Genomic DNA, 7,500 nt, shown 5'->3' with positions numbered 1-7,500 from the left:
CGTCTCGCTCGGCACTGTTGTTCCTGAGTTCTCTTAACGTAACTTGTAAAGTAATAACATCTGTCTTTACAGCTTACAGCACTTTGTGCTTTGACTGCACCTTCAGTGCCTTGTATTTTACAGGTCGCACGAGGCGTAGATAGTCTGTAGTCATAGGTAGCACCCCACCTCAGACCCGCAGCTCTCTTCTACACCAGGGTAGCCCTTACGGGCTTTGACCCCTGGGTAGTGAGGCCCAGTAGTCTGGGGCGTCCTTTGGGCGCACTTTTTCTCTCCTTGTTTTCTCTTCTTATCTTCATGTGACTTCCCTGAGCCTACCGGAGTTCCCTTGTGGGCTCCCGTATTCGCTTGGGGGGTGGGCATAGACTTACCGTCCTTCGCTTCGGCAAGTTCGGCGGTAGGAAAGTGTCCCCCACATAACTCGATCCCTCTGTGGTACTGGAGAACGCAACCAGGCTTCCACTGGGGGGGTAGAGAACGTTTAACTGCTACACTCTCTTAGCTATTGCTGTTGGGTTGATTACCAATAGTTAAGGGGTTTATTGGTCCCTTCAGGACAACGGACAAGGGTACAGGGGTCGGACTTGGTCCGATGCCCAGCATGACTGATTCCCCGGCTACCCCTTCTTCTCCTCGAGGAGGAGGGGCGACCCATGACCGTCCTATGACCTCGACTTCGAATAATGGAACCCCGACTTTTGACCGACGAGAACGACTTGCTATCCCTCCAGAGAATGCAAGGTATTTGGCCGTCAGATGCGTAAATGAAAATCAGTCGCTTCTGAACGTTAACCCCTTCATCATCAAGAAGGTCCTTGATGGTCAAGTGGACGGCGACTTTGATTTTGTCAAGAAATTGCGAGATGGTAGCCTCCTTGTAAAAGTGCAATTTAAATCCCAGGTTAACGACTTGCTTAAACTGACGCAGATTCATGATTTGAAGGTTAGAGTAACTATTCCTGTTGGCCCAAATACCTGTAAGGGAGTAATCTTTCATAGGGATTTGAGAACGATGGATGAAAGTGAAATTCTTGAAAACATGAAGGACCAAGGCGTAATGGACGTGAATTGCATGACCAAGAAAGACGAGAATGTGCGAACGAAAACCGGATTGTGTTTTTTGACCTTTGCTTCGAGTAAAATTCCTGAGTATGTCTATGTTGGATACGAACGTGTCCAAGTAAGACCTTACATTCAAAAACCTATGCGCTGTAATAGATGCCAAAAATTTGGACACCTCATTACGCTGCATTGATAAAGATACTGATAAATTTACTTGCGGTAAATGTGCTGGAGCTCATGACACCACTACCTGTACTGGAAACCCTTCCAAGTGTGCTAACTGTGGAGGTCCCCATCAGTCAGGTTCTGCCGAGTGCAGCAGCCTGAAGGAGACTGAGATATTAGCATACATGAGAGGCCATGATGTTAGTTACCGTGAAGCCAAGAGGAAAGTTGAAGGCTTGATCAACAAGCCCAATACTTCCTACGCTTCAGTAGCAACTAACAACACTCCCAGTGCAAGCAGTGTCAGTAAGGATCTTGCGGCTAAGGACAAAGAAATTGCAGAACTAAAGGAAACGGTTAAAGAATTAATGAGTCAGATTGTCGAATTGAACAAAACAATTAAACAAATTGCTGAATCAACCCAGCAAAAGCAGCAACGTAAGGAGGATAATACCAAATCACAATCTGGATCACACCTTCCCGTCCAGGCGACTCCTGTGAGGACTTCGTCTGGTTTTTGGTCTGCTCCTCGGAGCAGATCATCTTCAACCGGGCGTCTCCCTCGCAGAGAGGTGCAGGACATGGAGGCTATTGTCTCCAAATCTTCCCGCGAGAGGTCCCCGGGAAGCTCGGGAGAGGAGGCGCCTCCCTCCCAGAAAAAAGTGAAAAAAGGCGGACAAGGCACTTCTAAACCCCATAAAACGTAATCTTCGCGTTGACCATTATACAATGGAACTGTCGAAGTCTTAGAACTAGAGTAAATGACCTCAGATTATTAGCCTCGTCTTATGCTCCCGATATTATCGTCCTACAAGAAACCCATTTAAACAACCTTATTTCCGATGATTTAGTTTCGTTGAGTTACTACCATCTATGTCGGAAGGATCGAGAGGGTAGGGGTGGAGGCGGAGTCGCCATGTACATCCACCAAAACCTCCCTTTTACAGAAGTGACTATAGATTCTACTTTGGAGATAGTCGCATGCAAAGTAAAAGTCAATAGCACGTATCTGGCTATATGTTCAGTTTATTGTCCACCTGACAATGTGGTAATTTATGATGAGCTCTTTGCTCTTCAGGATAGTCTGCCACAAAATAAAATAATTTTAGGTGATTTTAATGCTCATCATACATTATGGGGTTCCCTTCGGGTGGATGGTAAAGGTGAGCAAGTAGTTAAGCTTGTTAACGATTCCGATTTAATCCTTCTGAACGATGGTAGTCCAACGCGAGTGGACGATAATACCGGTAATTTGAGCTATATTGACCTATCTCTGGTCTCTTCAACAGTAGCAGCCAAGTGCCTGTGGCACACCATTGACGACTCGTTGGGAAGCGACCACTTTCCTATTTATATTAAATATTCATGCGACACAACCAGAACGCCTTCAGCACCTAAATTTAACGTAAAAAGAGCAGACTGGGTCGCCTTCACAAGGAGCGTCAAGCTCGAACTTGTTGGAGAAGCCATTGATGATAAAGTAAGCAATATTCAAAATTCTATTTTAGATGCAGCAATGAAATCCATTCCTAAGACTTCGACAGATAGCGTTAAGCATAGAGTTCCATGGTGGACACCAGATTGCCGCAGGGTACTGTGTGAACGCAATAGGGCCTACAGGCTTTTCAAAAATAACATCAATAACGAGAACTTTTGCAATTACAAACTAGCAAGAGCTAGGGCTCGTAGAACAATCAGACAAGCCAAAAGAGACTCCTGGCGAAGCTTTGTCTCTACCATCAATAGTAACACCAAAATATCACAGGTTTGGTCCACTATCAATAAAATCAATAGGAAAAAATCTTTCAAAATTAAAAACCTCTTTCATGAGGGCAATAATTTAGATTCACCTAGAGACATTGCTATTGCACTCGCCAGGCAGTTCTCTTATACAAGCAGCTCAGAAAATTACCATCCCGCATTCATGACCATCAAGGAAGCGGCTGAGCTGCAACCCATACACTTTGCCACAGGAGATGAACTTGATTACAACAAAGATCTTACAATGAATGAGCTTGTCCGAGCCCTAGAAGCCTGTAGAGGAACGTCCCCAGGCCCCGATGAGATTCGGTATGAGATGATAAAGCATCTTAATCATGATGCCATGATTAAGTTGCTGGAAGTGTACAATGAAATTTGGAAAAGCCAGACTTTTCCAAACTCATGGCACTTCGCCCATATCATTCCCATATTGAAAGGAGGGGGTAATCCCAAACATGCCATCTCCTACCGTCCAATTGCGTTGACAAGTTGCTTATGCAAGGTCATGGAACGAATTGTTAACAGTAGGCTATTGCATTTTTTAAATTCCAGGAATTTACTAGTTGACGAGCAGTGCGGTTTCCGAAAAGGACGCCAAACTCTCGATCAGCTAGTAAAACTGGCTAGTCATATTCAAGAGGCAATTGCCAAAAAGCATTTTTTGATTTCAGTATTTTTAGACATTGAAAAAGCCTACGACATGACATGGCGATATGGCCTACTCAGAAAACTTTATGCTTTCGGATTACGTGGAAACATGCCTTGTTTTATTCAAAATTTCATTTCTGACAGAACTTTTGCTGTCAAATTGTTTTCTGACAATGTCACTTACTCGGACATTTTTGTCCAGGCAAACGGGGTCCCACAAGGAAGTGTCTTGTCACCTACATTATTTTTGTGTATGATAAATGACATCTTACCAGCTCCCCCTCGGAATCTTAAATACTCACTGTACGCTGACGATTGTGCATTATGGCATTCCAGCAGTAATGCAGAATTCTCAGCAAATCGCATCCAATTGGCACTGGATATGATTCATAACTGGGGCCTCCAGTGGGGTTTTAAGTTTTCCACAAGAAAGAGTATTGGGGTAATTTTTTCACGAAGGAGAATGCCGAACATCAGGCTAACTCTAGACCACCACCCAATACCTATTCAAAATTCTGCTAGATTTCTTGGTCTACTTTTTGATCGTAGACTTAATTGGAAAGACCACATTGGTCAATTAAAGAATAAATGTCAAAAAGCACTAAATTTATTAAAGTGCATTTCTGGAAATAAATGGGGAGCTGATAGAAAGTCTTTGCTAATGGTATATAAAGCCCTGATTAGGTCTAAAGTAGATTATGGGTCAATCGTGTATGGTTCGGCATCGGTCTCAACTTTGAAAGGTTTGGATGTTGTGCAGAATGCATGTGTGCGTAGTTGTCTTGGGGCCCTCAAATGCACAAGGATTGAGCGTCTAGAGGTGGAGTCAGGAGTACCTCCCCTCCGACTCAGACGCGGCCAGCTGGCGCTGACCTATGCCGCGAAGGTGGCTCGAGACCCGAGCCACCCCAACGGTAATGGAGCCATTAGGCCCTTTACTACAAGACTCCACGACCTCATCCTTAAAGTCGGTATAGATCTCTCTACCATCGATACCCTGGTTCACACAAATATAGCGCCATGGGAAACGCCCAATTTTTCCATCATGGAAGCTTGGCTTCCATCAACCAAGGCCATGGCGCCGGAGGTGGAGGTACGCCAGAGGTTCAGAGAGATCCTTATTAAACATCTACCTTTTTTTCATATATATACTGACGGCTCCAAGACCGAGCAAGTAGTGGGTGCAGGTGTATGGTCGAATGAATGTGAGTTGAGATTCAGACTGCCGAATCATACATCGATCTTTATTGCCGAACTTTTTGCAATTGATAAAGCTATTGATTTTGCACTATCGACGACCCACGATAGAATAGTCATTTTTTCTGACTCCTTAAGTTCACTTAAAGCCATTAAATCCTTAGAAACCACTCAAAATGAACTGCTGGGTAATATCATTCGTAAGCTACATAGTGCCAACAAATCAATCAAGCTGATATGGGTGCCAGGCCACTCTGGTATCCATGGCAATGAACAGGCTGACCGACTAGCCGGGTCAACTGACGATCTGGACCTTAGCATAGTCCGTACAGATCTCAGGTGTTTTGTCTCTTATAAAAGCAAAAATCCATCTCCTGTGGCAAAGTGAGTGGACCGACCTGCAATTACACAACAAACTAAAACACACAATAGAAATATGGGACACAGCCCATAGAAAAATAAGAAGAGAGGAGGTGGTCTTGGCCCGCCTCAGGCTGAACGCAACCAGGCTAACCCACCTCACACCCTATATTGAGAGGAACTTCCCTCCACAGTGCCCCCAATGCAATACCATTAATTCCATAAACCATATCTTAACAGTTTGCCAAAAATACAATAACAATAGACACCAATTAAAAAATTATTTCCAAATAAAAAACATCCGTTTCACATTACCAAATATATTAACAGATGATGAACACATAATACGTAGAGTAATAGCTTTTTTAAGGGAGACAAAACTTTATGACCTTATTTAGATTGAAAGAATAAATAGGATCCATTGGCTTAATAACCTTGGCCACATGCCGCTGGTTGATAGCCAAGAAATCCAAAAAAAAAAAAAAAAAAAAAAAAAAAACTCCGGGTTGCATGTTTCAGCTAGAGCAGGTCGCAGGTTTTTTATCGTCTTTTTTGTCCGGTGTTTTGATTCTGCCGTGATCCACCCACGTTCTCAGAGATAAGTATTCCAGTATTATAGGTTTTTATGAAAGCACAACTCTTAACTGGCACGGGAATAACTGCTTGATAACTACCTATGGGTATATGTGGCTGAGGGTTTGGCCTTTACTTCCGGCCTTATTTGTTCGTTTGTTTTGTGGTTTTAATGTTTTGTCCTGTGGCATGTTCTTAATGTTTTGTCCTGTGGCATGTTCTTAATGTTTTGTCCTGTGGCATGTTTTTAATGTTTTTCTAATGTGACTGTTTTTTTAATGTTTAATAAATATTGTAATAGTATTGTAAATGTTTTGGTAACCCTGCACCATGATACGTCCATCTCAAAGTAAAGATAAACAGGGATCAGTAACGATACATCAATTGGGCACTACGCCCTCACTACATTCTTTAAATTTATACATATCGTTGTGTTCTTTGTTCTTTTGAAAATTACTTTCCTTTTACTTTTACTTTGTTCGCTTATTCACACATACATGTCGATGACCCCTTTTACTAACCTATTTCACCGCTTTACACGGAATTCATTCTAGGATTATGAATTGTACTAAGTACCATACGTTGTATGACTGATTCTAACGTTTTAATGACATCTTCTCTCAGTGTTCGATATCTTGTCCTTAGTACTGCTGGAATTTATGCTTCTTTAGTTTTAAGGTATTGGTGAATAGGTAACATGTAATTGATGGAGTCGAAATCTGTTGCAATAGGAGTAACGCACTGCAGACATCATGTTTTATATAGGCTTACATAGTAATTATCACAAATTTAATTTTAATCTGGCTCAAGGCCGAACGAATGTTACTACGCAGAATCGCGCCCAGACGCCTGTTGAATCACCTACAAAAGAATCGTGCCCACCGCATGTTGTTACTCGCAGTTACGTCCATACTGCGCTCAAGATGCACTTTTACTTCTTGTTTAGGCCAACTGCCTTCGAATTGCGTGCTGCTACCGTAGTTACGTTTTTACAGCGCCCAAGACGCTCACGTTTACTTTAAGTTAGCTCTCTTGTGACGTTCTTATTACGCTCTCATTTTCTGGTATCTTAGTAAGGTATTGACAAGTAAATTATTATAGTCTTCCTTAGCCTTTTACTGGCTTCATACTTTTATATTTCAGCCCCTGAAGACGACGTGACTCTCCTTGCAACTGAATGTTGCACCTTAAACAGCAACCATCTATAGAAGCCAATCAGGAACTTGCCACCAGATGCACCATCAGTGCATAAGACGTTCAAATGGCTCGAGGATGACCCGTTTGCGTGGCCGATTGGTATGACAACGATATGCTTCAACCGGATGGGTTCGCTTTGCACCTGGGTCCTGGCTGCTGCCTCCCTTCCTTGTTTGGCCAAGTACCTTCTCCCACTCGAGCAATTCCGGCGAACTCACCCCTTTGTCACAGCCAAAAGTAATGGCAACCTAAAATACAGAAGCAGGCACCTGCCCAAAAAAGGAGTGACTGGATAAAAGGTCTAGTAGACAAAAGAGATCGAGCAGACCGGTGAACAGTAGCAGACGCAGAGCAAAGCAGGTCACTCTCCACCCTTAGCACCTGGGGCAAGGTCTTTCATGGGGTCACACCTCTACCTCCCCATAATAAACCCTCAAGCCAAGACCTCTTTCAATCCACCAACCTCCATGCCCCCAACTCTTCCATACAACATGTCTATACATCTCTGGTGAATCAGTACATGAGTTAGTAAATTTA

General features: G+C 43.2%; 1 protein-coding gene across 3 annotated transcripts in view; it reads right to left on the bottom strand.

The window, feature by feature from the left end:
* fws (four way stop) overlaps positions 1-7,500 on the bottom strand; it is a 39,343-nt gene that overhangs the window by 22,002 nt on the left and 9,841 nt on the right. The gene's annotated exons all lie outside the window — the stretch shown is intronic.

This window comes from Penaeus vannamei, chromosome 24, assembly GCF_042767895.1.
Source record: "Penaeus vannamei isolate JL-2024 chromosome 24, ASM4276789v1, whole genome shotgun sequence".
Taxonomy (NCBI): domain Eukaryota; kingdom Metazoa; phylum Arthropoda; class Malacostraca; order Decapoda; family Penaeidae; genus Penaeus; species Penaeus vannamei.
The sequence above is the reverse complement of the archived record's forward strand: the minus strand, read 5'-3'. Positions and strand labels throughout refer to the sequence as shown.